At 44.4% G+C, this 23,314-nt stretch overlaps 1 protein-coding gene across 1 annotated transcript in view; it reads left to right on the top strand.

Annotated features, from left to right (window-relative positions):
* LOC138473605 (butyrophilin subfamily 1 member A1-like) overlaps window positions 1-23,314 on the top strand; it is a 324,409-nt gene that overhangs the window by 108,374 nt on the left and 192,721 nt on the right. The window contains exons 2-4 of the mRNA XM_069612162.1: window positions 7,648-7,763; window positions 15,097-15,117; window positions 15,212-15,238. The gene's annotated coding sequence lies outside the window, so the exon portion shown is untranslated. The remainder of the gene's footprint in view (window positions 1-7,647; window positions 7,764-15,096; window positions 15,118-15,211; window positions 15,239-23,314) is intronic.

Raw genomic sequence — 23,314 nt, 5'->3', positions numbered from 1 at the left:
GAACTGAAGGACTCGATCGACGACTACATAGAAGTAAATAGGGGAAGCGTAGATCACGTGAGCACAGTATGGGAAGCCCTAAAAGTAGAAACGCTGGGAGAAGTCATAACGAAAGCGGGAGGCATAAGGAAACAGCTGTGAGAAGAACTAACTCAGGGAGAGCGAGAGATTGAGAGGCTAGATACTAACCCCACAGATCCCCAGCAACAGGAAGATAAACTCAGAACACTCAGAGATGACTGCTCAAAAGTCTGGAATAGGCTAGCCAAGTTCTATTATGCTACCAAAACAAACGGAGCACATGTGGAGGCCGACAGACCAAGCAGGCTGTTAGCCTGGCTCTGCAGAAAAGAACACCCCAGACACACAATCACCACACTACAGGATAAAGAAGGCAACATACACCAAACCCAGCAAAGTATAAATGATACTTTTAAAAATTATTATGCACATTTATATTCCCACAGGGCTAGAGTCCCCCAAGACCGGATTATGGATACCCTAGAAGAGATAGGACTGCCCAGGCTCTCCCCCGCACAATCCGAAACCCTAGACGCACGCATCACAACAGAGGATATAGCCGAAGCAATTAAATCACAGGCTACGTGCAAGGCCCCAGGCAGCGACGGGCTACCCTCGGAATTTTATAAAACGTACGGTTCCTCCCTGATACCACTCTTACACGAGGTCTTCCAAGAAGAATATGAACGAGGAGTCCTACCCGGCAGCATGAGGGAAACCTTAGTGATCCCAGTCCTCAAGCTAAATAAACCGGCTGATAAATGCGACTCTTACCGCCCACTCGCCATGCTTAACTACGATGTGAAAATAATAACCACAATCCTGGTAAAGAGGCTGTCCAGACTAATAGGAGATATTGTGCACATAGACCAATGCGGGTTTGTGCCAGGCTGTAACACAACCATGAATTTACGCATACTTCAGCACATCATAATGCAAACGGACGCAAGCACTGAACCGTACGCCTTACTGTCGCTTGACGCCATTAAAGCATTCAATTCCATATATTGGGAATGGCTGGTGGCTGTCCTAAAGGAATTTGGATTCGGCCGGGGTTCATTAGATGGATTAACATACTCTACACCAAGCCAAGAGCACGGGTTAAAACTGGGAGATATGTGTCGGAGGTATGGGATATATGCAGGGGCACTAGGCAAGGATGCCCATTATCCCCCATGCTTTATATACTTGGTCTAGAACCTATCGCCATTTATTTTAGGAAGCTATTTTTAGATGTAGGGATAAGGCTGGGAGGGATAGATCACATCATCTCACTCTACGCAGATGATGTTCTACTGTATGTCAAAGATCTGCACCTTAATATCCCAACCATGCTAGAAGTTCTCGATAACTTTTCTAACGTCTCCGGCATACAGTTTAGCAAGGCAAAGTCCTGCTTGTTTTCACTGGCAGGACTCAAAGACAAACGCATAGAGGAGCTCCCATCATTAGGAATACAATGGCAGACCACTGCATTCCATTACCTCGGAATACAGATAATGCACACCCCGGGATTGATGCATGAACACAACACGAAAGCAGTGCTACCTACATTGCGCAGATCAATGATATTTTGGGCGAAACTTCCCCTGTCAGTGATGGGCAGAGCCTCAATAATCAAAATGATTGTACTCCCCAGGTTTCTGTATGAGTTCCAAAACGTACAATACTATATTAATAGCCCATTCTTTCGCCAGCTCAAGACGATAATCCGTGAATTCCTCTGGGGGCAGGGTAGGCACAAAATAGCACACTCCACTCTCGTCCTAACATATGCGCAGGGTGGAATCCAACTCCTGAATCTTGAAAAATATTACCTAGCTGCTCAACTCAGCTTCGTGTCCAATGGTTAGCGGATGACGCTACATCAGAGACCCCCCTACTACAATCCATGATCTCTCTGATACAATTAAAGGAACTCATTTGGGCACCACACCACCTACTGAGAAACATACCCTTCATAGCCACCCTGGGAAGGAAAATATGGCAAAGAGCGAAGTCGATAAGTCACCTAAAGCATCCATACTCCCCAGAAATACCAATGATCTGGGACCTGTGTAAAACAGACACTGATCTGCTGCACCTCAGGCTCTGGGAGAAAAAAGGGGTCTACACATGGGGAGAACTATACGGTGAGGGCTCCTTCAGGGAGTTTAATTCACTGCAGAGGGAAGATGGTATACACGCTGGCCAATTCCTATGGTACCGAAAGATACGCAAAATAGCACGAAATAAATGGAACACTTGGCCCAAAGAACCTGAGTCAGACCCCCTCACGACACTACTATACAATTTAGGCGAGAGACCAAAATCGGTCTCCCAGATATACAGCCACCTCAGTGACAACCCTAACCCTAGAAGCGGGGAAATGAAGAGTAAGTGGGAGACAGACATGAGACGAGAGATGACAGAAGGGGAATGGGGCAGAGTGCTAACATTACCCAAAGCAGTGTCCAGAAACCATAGGTTCCGATCAATACAATTAAACATGCTACACCGAACATATCTAACCCCCTGCAGGCTGGCAAAACCCAACAAACAAACACGACCCAACTGTCCCTGGTGTAAGGCGGATAAGGCAGACCTACTTCACATGTTTTGGGAGTGCACCAAGACACAGTCCTTGTGGGAGAAAATAAAGCAGACATATGAAAAAGCGGGCCCAGACCAGCCAAACTCAAACACTGGGTGAAACTAATGGATTTAATGTGCATACTGGCCAAAAGGCATATTGCCATGTCTTGGAAAAAGCCTGCAGGGCCGAGGTACAACGCATGGTACAATGAATTGGAGAGATGGGTCAACGCAGAAACAAAGGCATGGGAAGACAGCATTACCAGGTCAACTGATGAGTCAGGCGCGACTCTGGAAGCATGGAAGGAAATCACTAGAAGCATATTTTAACCCTCAGATGATAAACCCCCATGAACAAACACGGATTAGATCATATAGAACTGTAAGAACAAAACAATCTTATAAGGGGGACCCGCAAAGACTCGAACAGACCTCCGGATGCCCAGAACACCCCCTGCAATTCCAACACCCCACCATGCTGAGAACCAAGAGACTAAATAACAGAGCCAATACCAGGAGACAGTTAATCTTGTTAAGTTAACTTTAAGAACAATAGGAAAAAAGAAGTTACCGTGTATTATGAAATGCTGATGATCCTGTAACTAATGGCACACTTAAAATGACATGTTAAGTTGTATAATAACAAATGCCAATAAACAAATTTAAAAATAAAAATTAGACATAATCAATGTCCTGGTGAGAGTAATGCAATTTGGGGTGGTAAGGAAAGGGTGGGTGACAAGCTGAAATCAGTTTGAGGGTGTATGCAGAGGCAGCGATGACGGCATCAGTTTGCCTGCTAAGCGAAAGTGTGTAATCAAGGTAGATTCCGAGAGTTTTGATATTATTAGAGACTTGGATGGTGTTGCCATCGATGATAAAGGCTTTGAAGGCCAGGCTCAATTTGTCGATTCGATTCTGTGAGCCAAGGATGAGGAGCTCTGTCTTGTCATCATTAAGACAGAGCTCAAGTTGGGCCATCCAGGCCTGTATGACTTGCTAGACCTCAATCAGTGCCTTAGTGTCTATAGTGTGGTCACCCGTGATAGGAATGAGTATCTGGGTGTCATCAGCATAGTTGGTGTATGCGACACCCAGATAGTCAATTATGTTAAATAGAGGCTTGGTGAATACATTATAGAGTGTGGGAGAGACACAGGATCCTTGGGGGACCTCACAGAGGACTGGTGATGGTTCAGCCGCGGCGGAAGGGGAGAAGACCCTCATGGATCTCTTGTTCAGGAATGATCTGATCCAAGTGGTAGCTTTGTCAGAGAAGTGGGCAGCGGATATGAGGTGTTGACAAAGGATGTGGTGGTTGACAAGGTCAAATGCCGCTGAAAAATCAAGGAGAAGTAGCAAGGCTAATTTGCCGTTATCTTTGAAGTCCTCAATTTGTGTCTTGAGGTCGATAAGCGCAGTCTCAGTTCCATGCCTAGGGCGGAAGCCGGATTGTCTTAGGCCAAGAAGATTGTTAGATTCCAAGTAGTCCTGTATCTGCAGATAAGCCGCACAATCTAGAATCTTGAGTATGAAAGGGACAGGGGTGATGGGCCTGTAGTTGATTGGTATGTTTGCGTCCAGTGTCGGTTTTCTTAAGAGAAGGACCCAGGCGTCCTTGAGGTTGTCAGGGACAGTGCCAGTAATGAAGGAGGCATTAATGAAGGCTGTGACGAAAGGGGCTAGCTCGTGGGCAGCTTCCTTGATGATAGAGGCGGGGCATGTGGTATTACCCAAATTGACCTTTTACAATTGACCTTTTGCACAATTGACCTAATTATAGTGGTCCTAATTGACCTTCTGCACAATTGACCTTTATATTATTTTAGTTATTTTATATATGTATTGTGCTGGTTTTGGATTAAAAATAATATGAGGGGAATGGGTGTGGAATTGCGGGGGGTTTCCCCTGCATATATGTCCTAATTGACCTTCTAAATTAGGTCAATTCTCCCGAGGTCAATTCTCCCGATGTCAGTTGTGAAAAGGTCAATTAGTATACAACCGGGGCATGTGTCACCCTGACAATTGGAAGGTTTAAGTTTGCAAATGATACTTTCGACTTCTGCGATAGTAAGTGGTGTGAAGCTATCAGGAGCCTGAGTGCGAAACCAATGGGGTTGTTGCAGGATTGGGTTTTGCAGTGTTTTCAATGCAGTTTTTGTATTATTAACTTTCAACTGGAGCATAGCTATCTTGTCTAGGAGAGCTTTTTGGATGTTGGAACACCACGCGCTGTCTTTACTGCAAGTGTCAGGGGTGGAGGAGGGTGATTCTAATTCCTTCAGTATTTTGAAGAGCTCCTTAGTATTAGATTCAGCATGAGTTATGCGTGTGTTGTATGTCTCTTTTTTAGCTTGGAGGATAGCTTCCTTGTAAGAGTAGCAACTATTGAGGTAGTATTTGTTGGCTGTTACAAGTGTAACTGTACAAGTTTAATACAAGTATAATAAACGAAATGCACTTATATCGGCTGCTCGAGCAGCAAAGAAAGAGGAAGGATTGTGGTTCAGGCAGTGGTTATAGGAGAAGAGATGAGATATGATTGGACTGAGGGACCATGTGGTTTTTTTATGAGTTTATGAAAAACAGACTAAGAATTCATTGCATGCTGCTGGGAATTGTAGTTTTTGTTTATTGGTTTTTCATAATTGTTTATTGTTACTTTGCTGCTCGAGTAGTAAAGGAAAGTTCAGAGCATAATCTGAGCCTCCAAGTCTTGACATAGAATTTCGAAGTATACACCCTTTCCCTTGCATGCACTTCAACCATCATTTGTTTAAAACAGCCTTGCACTGATTTATTTTCTCGACGCCTTTCACTTTCTTCGTACTGCTTATTATTATAGGTGCTGAGCATATTTGTACATGAATTGTTTCTCTAGTTCTTAGCTCAGTCTCTGTGTCAGACATAATGGCTGACCCCGTTTCATGTGCGTCCTTTGTTCCACTTCTGCACGTATTATCTTCAGCTGAAAAGCTTTTATTTAAACTTAAATGTGGTTGTAACTCACCAACTTGGGGTGTCACCAGCGGGCCCATAGTCTTTTTTTTGTGGAGTACAAGCTTGTAAATCTTCTTTTCGATGGCCACAATTTCCGAAAATCCACGCATGCGCCTGAGAGCAAATTGTTTCCTTTCGCTTTGCGAATCGGGTGCAATGGTGCAGGGAGAGATTTCATTTGTTCCACCTCGTTTGGAGTTAAAGAATCAGGAGGTACATGGTGGATTCTTACACTAAGTTTGTCATTCATCTTGATATTAGGCATGTTTGTCTTTAAATTATAAACGTGGTACATGCAGTACCAAAAAATAAAGAAAGGAAGAGAGCTACAAAGCACAAAGGTACTACCAAAATAGCTCGGAGCAAACCCACTAACACATAAGCTGAGTACTGCGTGTCAACTCAGGGTACCGGCTGCCCAGCTGCACAACTGAACAGCTGAACAGCCAGCACTCGGAGTCAGCACTCTGCAGGAAGCGCGTGCACAGGAAGCACGTGGGCAGGGGTTTAAGAAGTTTCTTGGGTAAGTAGGCAGAGCCTAATCAAGAGTGTCCCAGGAAAAATGTAGTCTGTCCAACAGCAATTCAATAGTAGCCAGCGTTCCAAATTCACCGGAGTCTCCACCCGAACAGCCAGCACTCTGAGTCAGCACTCTTCAGGAAGCGCATCACATATTGCTACTATGCTCATTCTGGCTTTACTCCTACTACATTTCCTATAATTACAATACACATACTACTACTGTAGTCATTGTGGCCAGTGCACATATTCTGGAGGGCCGAATCTAGGCACTGACCACAACACAATTAACAGCATACCAAGTATGTATGATGCATGGTGAACTAATGAAACTCACCCCCATCCCGCTGCAATCGAAAGGATGTCCTTGTGATGTTCGCAGACACCACAGGACTGCCCCGGGCTGTTTGTGGACATCGGAGAAGAAACATGCCAGTTTTTTGGCTTTTTAAGGCCATATCCCATCCCACCCTCATCATCCCTCAACTCCACAGTTAATGTTTCATTAGTTTGACAAGTACAATGTTTTGTTTTTTTATATTTTTTTTACTGGGATGTCCGCCGACACTGGAGGATGTCCACAGATCCAACATGGTGGGAGTCTCCAAAAATCTGAGGCCCCTCACGCTCTTCACCATCCAATCAGTGACTTTGTCTAATGTACAAACATCACTTCTGCCCCTCGACCAATCGGGCGCCCATCCACCGGCCTAAGAGGGAAGTAATTTTGCGGAACGAACCCAGAGATCACTAATTCTTTTGGACCTACTTTTTGGTCGTTTTAAAAAAAACTACTGGACAGATTTACACTAAATTTACAAAAGCACGCTTACGGGACCAAGCTTCCGCTCCTGCCACACATTTGGTGAAAATTCGCCTAGCATTTTGGGCTGTAGGCGTGAGCAAATTTCTTTTTCCATTGCATCTATGGGTAAAACCACACATTTTGGGACCCCCTTAAAACTCCCCCCCCCCCTTGACAAAACCTCACCAAACTTTGCAGGATTGATCTGACGGGGCCATTTACTTGTTTTGCAAAGTTATGTGATGATTCATCCCGGGGGTGCGAAGTTATAAGCCACCCAAAAAGTGCTCTTCCTATGGTTTGAGCATCTTAACCATAACTGCAGGGCCGCTACCTCAGACCCTGTAAAATATATATATATATATATATATATATTGATGTCCTAAATGGTATGGGGGATTGTTTGCCCCCATGTCCCTCTGTCTACAACCTAAACATGTATTTTTGGTTGTGGCAGTCTGAGGGGGCAAGCAATCCGAGTATTATTGCTGGGCGCCATCCCCTCTCTGCATTTCTTCTCCTTCCTTTGAGTGTTTATCCTATGGGCTGACAAGGCACATAAACTAAACAAGTTGTATAGCATGCTATCTTCTTCTCGGCTACATTTGTGCTATATAAATATTCAGTTTAAATAAGTATAGGGGTGTTGCTTTCCCTGTCTTTTTCGCAAGCTCCTTGATGTAAATGAAGGTTCAGTAAAGTAAAAGAAGTTTTCTCATTGACAGGTCTGAGAAAGGGAGGCTCAAGAGAAGCCAACTTGATTCCTCGGAGCTGGAAAACAATCTTCAGAGCTTCCAGCGACAGTATATTTTCCTACAAGGAGGGATACATGAACTAAATGGTGAGTCACAATTGAATAGAGATGGTAGAAAAGACATCTATCTCTGAGACACTTCGATATTACTTGCACACTTCTTCTAAAAGGAGATATTGGGCATCATTACGAGGTTGGAGGTAGCCTTGCCGGTTTTACCAGCAAGGCTACATCCAAACTCGCATCCGGGTCCGGCATCCGCAAATGGGCAATTACCAGGCTATTCCGGCCCAGCCGGACCCAGTAATTGCCCTTTCGCGGGTGCCAGGCCCGGTACATCCCATTCCCATTTGAGCTCCTCAGGGCTCAATGGGAATGGGGAGGGTGGTAGCACCGGTACCGTTAATAACAGTACCGGTGCTACCATCATGTTCTGCTTGTGGGTGCCGGTACGGCCACCAGGTCAGACCTGGTGGCTGCAAGGGCACCCGCGAGCAGAACTCCTAGTATGTTGGTACGGTAGCAATGCCGGCGCCATTGTTGCCTTACTGCTATACTTGTACTGAGGCCCATTATTGTCTTAACGTTGATAGCTCCATTGCTTACTCTGCACTGTCCTGCATACAAGGGTGAAGGAAATCAGAAAGGGATTACCTAATAGATAGATGATAAATATAATTGTGTGCAACTTCACGGTGGGACATCGTTAATGGTAAAATAGGAGAAGATTGCAAGGGTACAGTAGATACCATTGTTCTAGGTAGATGGCGTGTAGCGATGAACCTCTATTGGCATGCAGTTAAGAATTCAATGCCAGATCAGTCGACAGTCGATTCGAATTCTAGTTTTGGTTCAAACATAAAGCATTGGAGAGGAACCCATTTTTGTTTTCTGTTGTCCACTGAAAACTAGTCAAGGCTTAATTAGCATGGAAGAAGCAAATTCTCCAAAGCAGGGGCATGTCATGTCAGCTAAAAATTCTCTTGTCGAGACACAAGACTGGGGCGTCCCAAAAGCACAGCTCTTGGTGGGGTGAGAGCTGTTAAAGCCTAAATGGCAAAACCTTTCACCTTTCACAGTGAGAACTCAAATGTCTGTCTCTGGGGGCAAAGTGGAAGACATTTGGGGTATGTTTCAGCAAAGACCTGGGTAGCTGTTTGAATTCTAGTTTTGGTTCAAACATAAAGCATTGGAGAGGAGGACTTTGTTGTTTGCTGTTGTCCACTGAAAACTAGTCAATGCTTAATTAGCATGGAAAAAGCAAATTCTCCAAAGCAGGGGCATGTCATTTCAGCTAAAAACTCTCTTGTCGAGACACAAGTCTGGGGCGTCCCAAAAGCACAGCTCTTGGTGGGGTGAGAGCTGTTAAAGCCTAAATGGCAAAACCTTTCACCTTTCACAGTGAGAACACAAATGCCTGTCTCTGGGGGCAAAGTGGAAGACATTTGGGGTATGTTTCAGCAAGGACCTGGGTAGCTGTTCGAATTCTAGTTTTGGTTCAAACATAAAGCATTGGAGAGGGGGCCATTGTTGTTTGCTGTTGCCCACTGAAAACTAGTCAAGGCTTAATTAGCTTGGAAGAAGCAAATTCTCCAAAGCAGGGGCATGTCATTTCAGCTAAAAACTCTCTTGTCGAGACCTTTCACCTTTCATAGTGAGAACACAAATGCCTGTCTCTGTGGACAAAGTAGAAGACATTTGGGGTATGTTTCAGCAAGGACCTGGGTAGCTGGTGATAGGCTGTGTAAGGTGGAGAGGGAGAGAAGGAAAAGGTGGACCATGGAAAGAAGGCGGTAAGACGAAAGAAGGTGGTATGCTACCGCTCTGCCCACCCCTTTTCCCAAGAATGGTGACTTAGTATATGCTATGGGAATGGAAGTAGACCTAGTCCCAGTGGAATCCTTGATATGTGAAAGGTTACCACCATTTTCAGTCGTCAACACTTGCAGTCCCCTGGGGCAATCTACCTCTATTTAATGACCTTAATTTAGTGAACCACAATATAGCAGGGCATGGGACCCAGCAAGAGACAGGAGCACAGCGACCCAATGGGTTGCACACTCCCCCTTGAGTGGGGTGCAACATAAATTTGCAGATCAATCCTTAGTTGATATTTGGCTCGCCCTGGAGGGGGAGGAGAAAGGTTATTCCTTTTATACGCAAGTACATAGGTCATTCTCTCGCATAGATTATGCTTGGTCCTCCACCTCGTTGCTGGGCTTTATATCACAAGTTAGTACCCGGCGAGGGTCAACCAGAATATAACAAGCATTCTGATTGGCCCTCGCTGGGGCATTACCCGGCCAGGAATCCCTCAGCCGGGATTCCACACCTTTGCCCCAGGTAGGGGGCATGGCATCCTCTCAGCCATTGAGGAGACTCAAAGCAGGGCCATCCACGCTCTGAGCCTCCACACGGCTGGAGGCCGCCTTCGTCCCCCGCCGGGGATTCAGGTATGTCATTTTTTTGGGGGGGGTTTCCTCTCCACTCCCCGCCTTCCCAGCCCTCCCAACCCCACTTACCTTCAGATTTCTTCTTTTTCGGAAGTGAACGCGCTGGGAACACTTCTGTTCCCAGCACGTCTGCTCCCGATGACCACCATGAAAAGGGAAAACGGACTCTGTTTTCCCTTTACAGGCGGCCATTTCCTTGGACATTTTTTATTTTTTGTATTTTCTGTTTGGAAACGCTGCAGCGTTTCGGAACAGAAAAGAATGCTATTAGTACCCCCGTCTTGCAGGCTGGGGTACTAATAGCAATATGCCCCTCGCAGCGTGGGCATTACCAAGTCTGACAATGCCCCAGGGCCTTTGTTAACATTCTATAACTATGGGCCCCGGGGCACTACCTGACTCAGTAATGCCCCCGCTGCTCGGGGCGTATTGCTTAATTAACACATCCAATAACTCTCTCAGATCATGCCCCAATTACATTAACATTAGATATTATAACCCTGCGTCCACAGATTTGGTCCTGGAAATTCCTGCAGGCTCTGCTTCAAGACCAAGTCATTAAAGATGAAGCTGCCCCACATAATACTGAATACTTTGACATAAATCTGCCAGGGGGGACGTCACTGAATAACATTTGGGACGTGCTCAAAGCCACTACGCGGGAAGTTCTTATAGCTGCAGACGCCAAAAGACACAAACCGTTAACGGTCCTCGAATTGAAACTAGAAGCGGAACTATCACACATTATGAAAAAGATGGAAACCAATACAGACCGTAGCTTGAAAAAATCCTTCCACACTGCGCATGGTAGGCTAAACCTTCACCTCATAAAAGAAAGCAGAAAAATCACTCTTATTACTTAAACAGCGGTATTACATAAAAACGAACAAAATGGATCGCCTCCTAGCATCTAAACTTCACCAAAGGGATGCCTCCCAGATTATACAACAAATCAAACTACCCTCTGGAGAGAGGATCACTGAAACTACCGGCATCCTTGCACATTTTCAGACATTCTACTTTAATCTGTATAAATCTGATCTGCCGGACCCTCTCACCCAAATAACATACCTGGAATTGGTCATACTCCCCAAACTTAGGACAGCCGAGGCTCAAATCCTACACAAAACTATCATGACAAATGAGGTACAATGGGTCATCCGAGAATTACCACTTAATAAATCACCCGGTCCAGACAGCTTTCCTGCTAAATTTTACAAAACATATGCAAAATCTTAAACCCTGTTTTAGCTCATATGTTCAATTCTTTTCTACAGAAGGGACAAATATCACCTACCATGGAAGAAGCAAAAATAATTCTGTTTCCTAAACCCGGTAAAGACCCAACAGTTTGCGGGTCCTACCGCCAAAATGTACTTATCAACCTGGACGCAAAAATCTTCACCAAGGTCCTGTCCAACCGACTGGTAGACATTTTACCATCATTAATACACACGGATCAATCCGGCTTTATTAAATCAAGACAAACACATGACAATATAAGCACAGTATGTCAAATTTTAGAGAAGGTAGAAAGCAAACTGATCCCTGCAGTGCTTGTTTCTATAGACACCGAGAAGACTTTTGACCATGTGGAATGGTCCTTTCTTTTCCGGACGGACACTAGTGAAAATGGGATTCGAATCAAATTATAAAAAATGGATCAGGTCGAATAAAAACATATGTCGCAGAGGAGAAGTGGGGACCCTTCTGCACAGAAGCAACATGAGAGGCTAAGAGGTGGCATTAGGACCATGTTTGGCTTTAAGAGCCCCAATTACCCAAACAAATGTCACATAACAGCAATCATAACTGGAATAGATGGGGGCGGTTCAAAGTGTGACACAATCCTAACTTCATTGATCAGAGACAGGAGTAAGGTCAAAGTATTACTAGTTTGCCATTCTACATATGGATCTGTGACCTTTTTGTGCTCCACACTTTCCCGGAATCACCTTCATGTGATGCAGCTTTCCTGCACCGTAACCACTTGCCCCCAACAACAGCCCCTACAACCTTCCTAGACATTTCATACTGCCCTTATTTGCAAGGAGGAGATAAGAACTGGTATATTGAACTAATTTGCTACTGTCGCCGTAGCTGCTGCTTCTCTTGCTCGCCGGCCCCTTCAGCCCATCTCCCTACCACCCCACGGCTGCTGCGGCATATCAGAAGGCCAAATTGCACATGTCCCATTGAGTGACTGCAATGAAACCCCCCAGCCGCACTTTTGGGGAAAGTAGCCTTCGCGAGCTTGCATCCGCTGAGAGCGTGCACTACACTGCCTATTAAGACAATGGCTAGAGTAAATAGGAATAAGCCTAAAGTGTGGCACAATTGAAATGCAAATAAAACATGCAATGGCAAATCAACAGTGTGGGCTTTTGTGTAGGTATGGGATGGGCATTTTCCAGGAAGTGGTATAATGGTACTACCTGGACTTAAGTTCGCAACAGCTGGAAAATAGAGTCATTACCTCGGCATATGATGGCAGGACCTCGAAAATGTCTATTCACTGCCTCAAGCCAAAACTGTAGGGTTTGTGTTGCTTGTTTTGAACAGGGCTTCCGTGCATGGAAGAGATATAAATCAAGTGGCTGAAGGCAGACTCGGTTAAGACATTTGTATTACACCAGTAGTCATTTACAGCTGTAACTAAGCCATTAACTCCCAGCAGACTGATTAGAAATAACAGGCTAAGGTTTGATATTTTCTCTTGATAGAGGGAACTCAAAGGGATCCCAGGAGGATGTGTTTTGGGTGGAGGGAGTCAGGTAGTGGATGGGAATGGCCATAAGGCATTGCTGTGTGCATTCAATGGATGGTTAAATAACCAAACAGCACCCATAAACTGTGTCTCCCTCCTCACATGTCCTCTCCCTCCTACCTGTATTCCAATGAAATAGTTTTGGCGTATAGGTGGTGCGCCACCTAGTATCCCACACTAAAAACGATGTATTTATTTACTTATTTATTTATGATGTTTAGTTTTAAGTGCTACATTCAAGGATAATGCACCAGGGGCCTATTCAGGTTTTAGATACGTAAGTAGAGGAATAACATCATTTGGGCAACTAAGGTTACTATTTAGTTGAAATTATACTGATGCTTATCAATTTGGAAGTTTCCAAGTACAGTTATCATTTCCGATATGCGTGTCATACAGGAACCTTTTTGGAGGATTTCAAACGCTTAATTTCCAACACCATTTGGTGTGGTAAATGGTTCCATAACTGTGAGGCCAGGCCAATATTTGACAGGTAATATCCTCCCAGTCGCCGTCTCTTGGGTCGCCCACTTGGAGTTGGCATGCCGATGTACAGCAGAGAGTTCTTGTGGGGTTTAAAGGATTTCCAATTGTTGCTGGGGTAGTTCTGACTTCTATGACCCGTTATGTTTGTGAGTAACAGAACCTTAAACTCAATGTGTTGATGAATGGGAAGTCACTACATTGTCTGAGTGCTCCTGTTCTATCCAGGTGAGCATCAACCTCATGGCTCGGTTTGGAAGTAACTGCAAGCCTGGAATGCTTTTGTGGGAAGACCCGTATACAAAGTATTGCGATAATCTGGGTTTGACAACACTTAAAGAGATATGGGGCCATGACAGAGTGAGACATCTCCTTGCAAATGCCACATAATATAGACCAGTGATGGAGCAGAAAGGAAGCTGATCACGTTTGGCAAAGCCCCAATGCCATATAAATTCATTACTAGTGTTGACAAGGGGCAGTTAAAGTGTGACATGGTCAACGTGCCACATAACAGACACCACACCTAGAAAAGAAAAGGGATGGATCAACATTTGACAATGGTGATACAGAGATCATGACTAACTAGGGGTGTGCTATAATCTTAATACCGTCCACCTGAGGTTGTGATACAGAGATCATGACTAGCTAGGAGTGTGCTATAATCTTACTACTGTCCACCTGAGGTTGTGATACAGAGATCATGACCAGCTAGGAGTGTGCTATAATCTTAATACCGTCCACCTGAGGTTGTGATACAGAGATCATGACCAGCTAGGGGTGTGCTATAATCTTAATACCGTCCACCTGATGTTGTGATACAGAGATCATGACTAGCTAGGAGTGTGCTATAATCTTAATACCGTCCACCTGAGGTTTTGATACAGAATATCTGGTGGCAAGGTCAAAGTATGGCACACTACTAATGCCACATAATAAAGAAGATCACAGCAATCGATGGGGGGTGAATCAGTGTGTGACATCGGCCAAATGCCACTGAGGTCAGCTTGGTACTTGACTATCTCATGGGCAGGTTAAGTATGACACAATTCCACATGTCAGAAACTGTGACTGTCAAATGTGGAGGGAATGGCAAATTGTAGCACAGTCTTAATCTACGGTGACTAGAAAAGGAAGGGTGTATACAGTGTGACACAATCTGAATATTTGGGACCATGACCCCAAGAAAAGATGTCAGGGTGTGACACAATCCCAATGCCACAAATGCCGAAAGGAAACAATCAAAATGCCAATGTTTGAGACGCTAAGTAGGAAAGAATGGGGCGAGGCCAAAGTGTAGCAAACTTCCAAAACCACGCAGCAGAAGACACTACGACTAACCTAGAGAGGGGATAGGTGACGGTATGACCCATCACCAATGTCACATAACAAGAACTGCGACCAGAAAGGGGCAAGCCAGAGTGTACCACAGTGCCAATTTCACAAATCGAAAATCAGGACTTTGGAGAAGGAGTTCTGAGCAGAGTATCCTTTAATGTCCCAATGACTGATTCAGAACTCTATGATGTCCCATCTTTATCAGAATGACAGACTTGCAGATCCACATACTATACAGTTCATTAAAGGGAATGCACTAGATGGATGGAGTAGGGTAAACAATTAAAAAAAAAACATGTTTTGCAGCGGCATAATTCAGAGGTAATGAATGTACAAAACCAAACAAGGATAGATTCTAAATACATTTCTTTCATTACAGACACAATTTCTGAAGAGCTGGGTAAGTCATCATTAAACCATGCTTTAATTTTTCGAATTGCCATTAGTATGTTTTCATTTAATTCGCTGAGCTATTTTTCTCACCTTAATTTCAGAGTGGAAACACAGTTTCAACTTTAAAGGTAAGCCAAAACTAGAATTCTGAATGTCTGCGATAACTTGACCAAATTCTTTTTTAGACCAACTCGCTGTACCTGGTGTATCAGACGCCAATAAAGTGCGTACCCCCTCCCTCTCTGTGCTCTCTTTCTCTCGCTCACTTTACATTTTCCAAGTGGGTGAGGGTCACACTGTCAGGTAAGTGTTAAATAGAGCACCCCCAGCCGTTGCTGACTGCTGAGGGAAAAACGGATTCCTTGAACTGGGCAGGGCCTGTGTTCTTTTGCAAGACCAGCTTTTGAAATAAATACAAAAAAAAAATGCCATCGTCAGACGGCTCTGTTTAAAAATGTGCAATGTTCATTTCTGAGGATGGCTTCCAGTATATATTTCACTCATAATAGGAATATTAAAACGATCTTACTGAGCAAAGCACATTATCGAAATGTAGAAGCCATACACATTATTTTAGGGTAGACGGATATGATTCTAAGTTGGACCGTCCCTTACACTCCTATTGCACTCTTTCATAATAAAGGGAAAGGTGATCATCAAATAATATTATGGGAGCATAGGAAAGACCACAGATCTTTATATTTGCCAAACATCTCTATGATTAAAGGGCTGTATACTGGAATACTGGAATCACTAACTACCTCATCCACACTACACTGGGCCTGATTCTCATCCCACTATTCACAACACTCATCTTTCTAACAATAAAAGGCCAGATGTATGTTTGTCCGATGCAGTCATGCGCAGTAGAGACTGGCCGAACCCACAGAATGCTTTGATAGAGGGAGCCGTTGCATTAATATGTACAGTGGTCCAGTTCGCATAGCTTGGCCTGTTGTCACAGCTAGAGGTAGCTGTTGACTTAGGACACATAGTGGTTCTACTGTGTTAATGAAAACCTGCACTTTGGCACGTGTACACAGACTTTGACACTAGTCCTAACATAAAAGTATTTGTTACAAGGAACCATAGAAACTCATTCGGACAGTGTCGAAGTTCGGATTTGATGATATAATGACTACAAATCTGTCACTCCATTGGGGTCAAAGTAGCTTCTTCCTTGTCTTCCCTCTTCTGGGTTGCAGGCCTTATCAGTATTTTAGAGCAGAAGGGGCCGAGAGGGGAAGCAAAGTCTGTGGGTAAAAATGTCTGTGCATATGGGGTTGTGCTCGTGGCCAGTCCCTGATGCAGACATCCTTAGAGAATGTCTTCTGTGTGTGTATATCTGTAGTTAAGACAGAGTTAAGTTAAGATGATCCAATTCATCTGAACAAATCCAAGGAAATTTGATGGGTGTGGGAAGTGATGACCATCTTAACACAGAGTCCCCTCCGTAGATGTCACCAACAATGTCATTTTTGATCGTATTGTTGTTCCTGATATGATCTCATGGATGTGCCTATGTTATGTTATGTTATGATGACTTATACCGTGCACCGTTACCATCACAGGGGTGATCTCCAGAAGCTCACGTGGCTCTGCAAGAAAAGATGACAGGGTGTGTTAGTGAGGATAGAATGATAGGATAGGTTCATTACCAGGAGAAACTGGTGTGTGTTGTCTTGCAAGTGAGTTGGTTGTTTGACCTGGCTTGTATGCATAAGGGTAAGACTCAGTGGCCCTCATTATAAGGTTGGCGGAATGGGTTTACCGGCACCAGTAAAGGTGCTGGTGCCGGTAAACCCATTCTACCCTACCATGAGGTCTCCTCGCGGGACCCGCAATGGGTGCCTGGAAAAACCAGGCGTCCATACCGGGTCCCGCAAGGACACCAGGGAGTTAACAACGGGCCCGTCATTAACGGACCGGTTGTTAGCTCCATCCCCATTCCCATTGAGCCCTATGGGGGCTCAATGGGAATGGGGATGGACCGGGTCTGGGTTCCTCAGACGGGGAATTACCGGGTTCGCCAAGGTTCCGATGGCCCGGTAAGCCCTCATTTGAGGGACCCGGGCCCGGATTGCGGTAAGGAGGCAACCATGCCGCTAAAAGCGGCATGGTTACCTCCAACCTCCTGATGAGGGCCAGTGCCTCGGTTATGTACTAGTATTTTGGTGGGATGTGTGTATCATGTGCGTTTTGGCTGGTGTTATAATGCATTTTGGCTGGTGTTATAATCGTGCACACTGATTTGATGTATTCATAAGGAAAGGTCCAGTGTTGTGGTTGTCATTTGAATGTAGGAGAAAGTTATGTTGGTGTGTGTTTTAGTGCATTTTATGTGTAGTTTGGATTGTGCTTTTATGGTTGTATGCACTGGTTTGTTCTGTCCGTAGGGTAGGTCCAGTGTCTGGGATGTTTGTTGTGTGCAAATGTTAGTTAAGTTTGGTGTGTGTTTGTGTAGTTTGGCTAGCCTATAGGTGTGTTCAATATATGTGAGTTATGTAGGAGGAGAGAAGGAATAGGGAGGATTAGTTAGTATGTTAGTTACTCTCAAAATTCCTCCAAGTATGTCTTCAGAGCTCATCCAGTTGCAACTCAATGGTACCCTCAAGTCATCCGGGCTGTGGTACTTTGCCTGCCCCAACACCTCGCCAAGCTCAGAGCAATAGCTCCTCACACAAGTTCATCTGAGTGCAACACATTCGCTACTCCCATTAGTTCCTATTTGTTCAGCAAGAATTATTAGATACAATTGTGCTTCTGGGCGATGTGAGATTAGCAGCTAAAGTGACACATGGCTAATCTCGACAAACCTTCTGGAAGTGATACGTAGCTGATCTACTCAAACTGTCTAGGATGACGCATGGTTAGTCTACATATTTCTATTTAATGTGGTGCATCTCTTTCTATCGGATTGGGGTTGAAAGACTGAGGTAGAAATGTTCGAGGGAGAAAACACGGAAGATTATTTTTCCGAAATAACCTTCAATCTTTTCTCCCCTGAACATTTCTGACTTGGCCCACACCCCTACCCAAACCCCCACCCACATCCCCAACACACCCCCAACACACCCCCACCTACACCCCCCTACTTACCTTGCTTCCGACTCGCTGTGTCCCTGCGATGCCTGTTCCCTTTCACTTCCGTGATCGGGAAACGGCGCCGCCAGGGTCCTTTTCTTACAATATAGTGAGCAAGGTTGCGGGGGACACCCCCACAGCCCTCCTTTTTTTGGGATGGCTGCGGGGGACAACCCTGCAACCCCCAGCACTGAATGTGTGATCTAGTCGAACGTTTCGGCAGAATTTTTTATCGGTCATTTTGGCTGATTCCTTCCCAGATGTATCTAAATGTGGTGCATGGGATGTCGCTACAGATCTTTCTAATGTGAGGCATGGCTACTCTTCGCAGATCTATCTAAGTGTGACGCATGGATGAAGGAAGGGGTTGGGTTTTATTTATTTCGGTCCTCATTGGTTTCGCTGCTATTGTCCCTTTGTGCTGGTCATTGGCAGTTCAATTGACAGCCATGTTTTTAGTCATTTCCTGAATGTTGGGTGGTCTTCTGTTGTTCTAATTTCCTTTGGCATTGTGCTCCATAGGTTGGCAAATAGGCGTGAGAATGCAGTTCCTCCGAATTACCTTTTTTCGTATTTTTTTGTCTCTATGGTTGTTGCTTGATCTTAGGTCTCTTCCCGGTTGATATCTGCTGATCCTGGCTTGGGGAAATACAGCTCCTTGTCCATGTAGAGATTTGTGGGCAATGCAGGGGGCCTTGAATTGAATGTGTTTTTTTACTGGGAGTCAATGTAGGCTTCGCAGAGCTGGTGTGATGTGGTCTCTTCTGTTTAATCAGAGGGGTATCCTTGCTGCAGTGTTCTGGATGCATTGAAATTTTATGGTGAGCCTTTAAGGCATTCCGAGGCAGAGGCTGTTTACATAGTGGATTCTTGACAATGTCAGGGATGTGATTCTAACTGTTGTATGTGGACAAGAGAGATATGGGAGAATCCCGCTGAGTAGTCTCAGGAGGTAGAATCTTTGTGATAGCGTTGACTTGTGGTTCCAGAGATAATCCGTTGTCCATGAGCACTCCTAGGTTGTTAGTGGCATGAACAACCGCAAAAGCATGATTATGAATGTTGAAAAATGCACATGGTTTTGTTTATTTTGAGTTGTTTGCATTTGGGGTGAAGTTAACTCCAAGCTGTTAATGTTTTTCAGAAACATGCCCTGTGGAAGGACACAGTCCGAAATGCATCTGTAAAGGCTTCTGCCATTTCAATTAAAATAAAGAAAGATTTGAAAACAAGAGTGTAAGAGTGATTGAAATTGAATGAAACAATAGGAGTTGATCCATGGATCATTAACTACACAGGAAATACAACTAAATACGGAATTTTGAATAGAAGTACATTTGAAGTAGTATTCACTACACAAATAGGCATCTCCAAAGCTCAGTGGATGTGCCACTGAGCTGTTTTTTCCTCCCACTCCTAGGTTGTTTATCACACTTGAAGTCTCAAGTTGGGTTCCCATGCCTAGCGGCCAGTCCAATTGAGAGTTGGTTCTGTTGTCCTCTGGGGGTAGGACAATAATTTCTGTTTTGGTTGGGTTCAGTTTGAGGTTGTTCATTGTCATCCAGCAATTTGAGGCAGTTGTTGAGAGTATTGTTTGGTTCTTGGCAGGTGGCTATCTTCACGATGAGTTGTGTGTCGTCTGCGTAGTTGTAGGCAGTCAGTCCGTGGGTTCGAATGATTTTCATGAAGGAGGAAATGTAGACGTTGAGGACCAGGAGAGGCTGGAGCCTTGTGGCACTCTGCAGAAGATAGTTTTGGTGTTTGAGATGAAAGGTGGTAGGTATTCTTTCAGTTTGTTTTGTGAGGAAGGAATGCAACCATTTTAAGGCAGTCTTTTATGCCGCATTCCACTAGTCTTTTAATCAGTATTGTGTGGTTGATTGTTTCGAATGCCACTAAGATGTCCAGTAGCATGAGGGCAGATTGTGTACTGTTGTCTGCACTTATTTTTAGGTTGTCCCATATGGATAGGAGTGCCGATTCTGTTCTTCTCATTGGTCTTAAGCCAACTTGTGAGTGGTAAGGTATTCCAATCGTTTCTATGTAGTTAAGTAGGATTTTGTATATATGGTTCTCCAGTATCTTCACTGGGTGGGGCAGGTTAGATATAGGTCTGTAGTTTCTGGGGTCTTCCGTACTTTCTGTTTCATTTTTGTCAGTGGTTTGATGTATGCCGATTTGAAGGACTTCAGTACTATTCCTGTCTTTGGGGATAGGTTCATTAGGTGCCAGAAATGTGATGCTGGAGTGCTGCGATTGAGGATTTATTTGTAGATGTCCGAGGGGCAAGGGTTGCTTGGAGATCCTGCAAGGTTGGTGTTCTTTACTAGTGTGGAGAAAGTTTCTTCGTCAAAGCGGCAAGTCTTGCTGTGGTTGATGTATCAGCAGTTATCTGTGATTCAGTGGGTGTGTTTATATTTGCGTGGATTGTGTTGATGGTCTGTTGGATTGTTTCAATTTCTGTTCTAAGGTGGCTGGTGATGTCGCATTGTGCTTTTGTTGGGATGGTGCCTTTGCTGCAGGATGAAGTGTTTTTTTATCTCTTTGTTGATTCTGAAGAGATATTTTTGTGGGTTGGTTGCGATTGTATTCTTGTAGCGTAGTATTTTCATTTTGCTTTTTGCTTTGAGGGCTGTGATCTAAGCAACGGGGTCTAGGGGGACTCTGAGTTAAGATGGTCATCATTTCCATAACCCGCCATATTTCCTGGATGATGTGGAAATAAATTGGATCATCCTAACTCTGTGTTAACTAAAGATTCTTCATAGAATTTTAAGGGTTATGTTATTCTATATCTTCTCCGGGGTCCATGTTGCACTTTGTCAAGGGTTTTGACCCATGTTGAATTATTAGACGGGGTAGATGTGGAGACTGAGCTACCGCCGCCCATCATTCTATCCCAGAACAAAACTAAATCAATAGACTGGGTGGATGTGGGGATGAGCTGTCGCCGCCCATCATTCCATCCCAGAACCAGGAAAACTGTGCGGTTGTGCGCACACCAAAATGGTTGTCTAACCTGCCTCCCACCAGTGCCATCATGATGGACCGGAAGCGCCAGGGGTGAAAGGTGGTGTCAAAGGAAAAATAACAGTGTTGTTAGACCAAAAGCACCTTAAAATCACCCTTGTTTTCCTGAATGCAAGCTCAAAGTGCCTATTTCGAACATTGCAGGATATTCAAAAATCTTACTGAACACCAGCAGACAGCTGGCAGAACGAAGTGTTGTGTGCATACACAATCTGGGAAGATGAAGAGCCCAAAACAATGTTTATAACAAAACTGGCTGAGCTGTGGATGTCAGCAGCATAATTGAAATTGGATTTAAAACCACTAAAATTTAAATGTTTAAATTAAATGAGTGACCTACTTTTGAGTGTCACATAGTTTGCAACTGTTAAATGTCATGGTTTTGAACTTAGAATCAGCATTCTAGCTGCATGTGTAAAAATTGTAAGTTTGATTTCAACTGGGAACAAACAGGACATTTAGCTGAAGCTTGACTTAAAGAAATTGAATTCTGCCTGACAACTACCCCCGACAGGAGTTGAACTGGCTCAACAACTCTTCCCAGGCCTGGCTGCATCCTGCTGCCCCAACAAAAGGAGATCACACCTCTCTGATTGAATTAAGGGAGGGGGACCTGGGGACTGCAGGAAGTTGAACAAAGCCCTGTCCTGGACTCAGGCAAATGTTATATTGGGGGGGCCGTAAAGTGGCTTCCCCTTGGGAGAAACTGGGAGGGGCAGTTCCTGTGAGAGCAAACTGAGCTTGGGGCAAGTGGATAAACCAGTTATTCCACCATGTGATGTGGGAAGCCACACCCCTTTTTGAGCAGGGCATAATTTTAAAAAGATAGATAACTCATAGTGCGGACTGGTCAAAATTATATAAGTAATATCATTATTCTTGTGATTTTTCTGTGCACGTTTTAAGAGGTGTTAGGACCCTGTGGTGTATTCTGGGGGTTGCTAGCGGAAAATAGGGTCTTACTCCAAATGTCTGCATGTTAAAAATCTGACACTTCATCAATTAATGTCCATACTCCTTGCGCACATTTGTGTAATTTTTGGTAAATGTCTGATATTGGTAAACCGACCAAAAAGCGCAAAATGTCATTTCTGAATCCCAGCTCTCAAGGATCATGGGGCTTAAACAGAGACCTGTCTTAATTCATCTGTAATATGTACATGTAATGTCAACCACTTGTGTATCTGGGAAATATGTATTTGAATCAAATATAGATTTGTGGGCAAACTGAACAGGGGAGGATCCTCTGACCCATAAACAGACCTCATCATGATGACTATCCATTTCCTTCCCCCAATCATGGGAGAGGAGAGAATTGGGCCAATGACAAGTAGAGAGGGGCAGGCTCAGTTATGCCATGCACACACCAACTTTCTCAACACATAAAAGCAGACAGTGCAGGACAGGTGGGGACATTCACTTTCCACTTTCTTGCGGGACGCTTTGCCGGGAGACTTCAGACTTCACATCCAGAGAGCCAGACTTCAAATTCATCAATCTCCAGAACCTGTAGCAGAAATTAACTCCAGAATTTGTAGCAGAGAGGCCTGAATCCACAAGCTGAATCCTCTTCAGCAGGCCTCAAAACCAACCAAACTATTCAACAGCCGGGCGAGCTGTTTGAATTTTTTGCCAAGAACTCTTGCGAGAACCTGTAGCAGTATCCAGAAAGCAGTGCTGTATCCGGAACCAGAGAGAACCACAAACCAGACCATTGTGAGCAGAACCGGTGCTTGACAGACCCAGAGAGCAGAGCTGACCCAGATAGCCGGGACTTCAGAACCACACGCCGGAAGTCCCGTCCAACCTGACCAGACCTTGACGGCTTATTTCAAAAATATAGTGTGAGTACTCACTGTGCCAAAACCAATCTCTTAGTTTAAAATAATCTAATCCAAACTATTTTAGCCTATTAGAACTGCCTCCTAGAATCGTGTCATTCTGTCATCTTTAAAACTGAAAACTGTCATCTGTCATTCTGAGCTTTAAAATTTCAAATCCGAAAAACTACCTTGACTAAATCGGCCGTATCTCCGGAACCGTTTGTGCTAGGAGATAAGATTCTAGGCTTTCCAACAAACCTAGAACCG

The sequence above is a fragment of the Ambystoma mexicanum genome, chromosome 8 (assembly GCF_040938575.1).
Source record: "Ambystoma mexicanum isolate Mex_15411 chromosome 8, UKY_AmexF1_1, whole genome shotgun sequence".
NCBI lineage: Eukaryota > Metazoa > Chordata > Amphibia > Caudata > Ambystomatidae > Ambystoma > Ambystoma mexicanum.
This window is presented reverse-complemented; position numbering and strand designations above follow the sequence as displayed.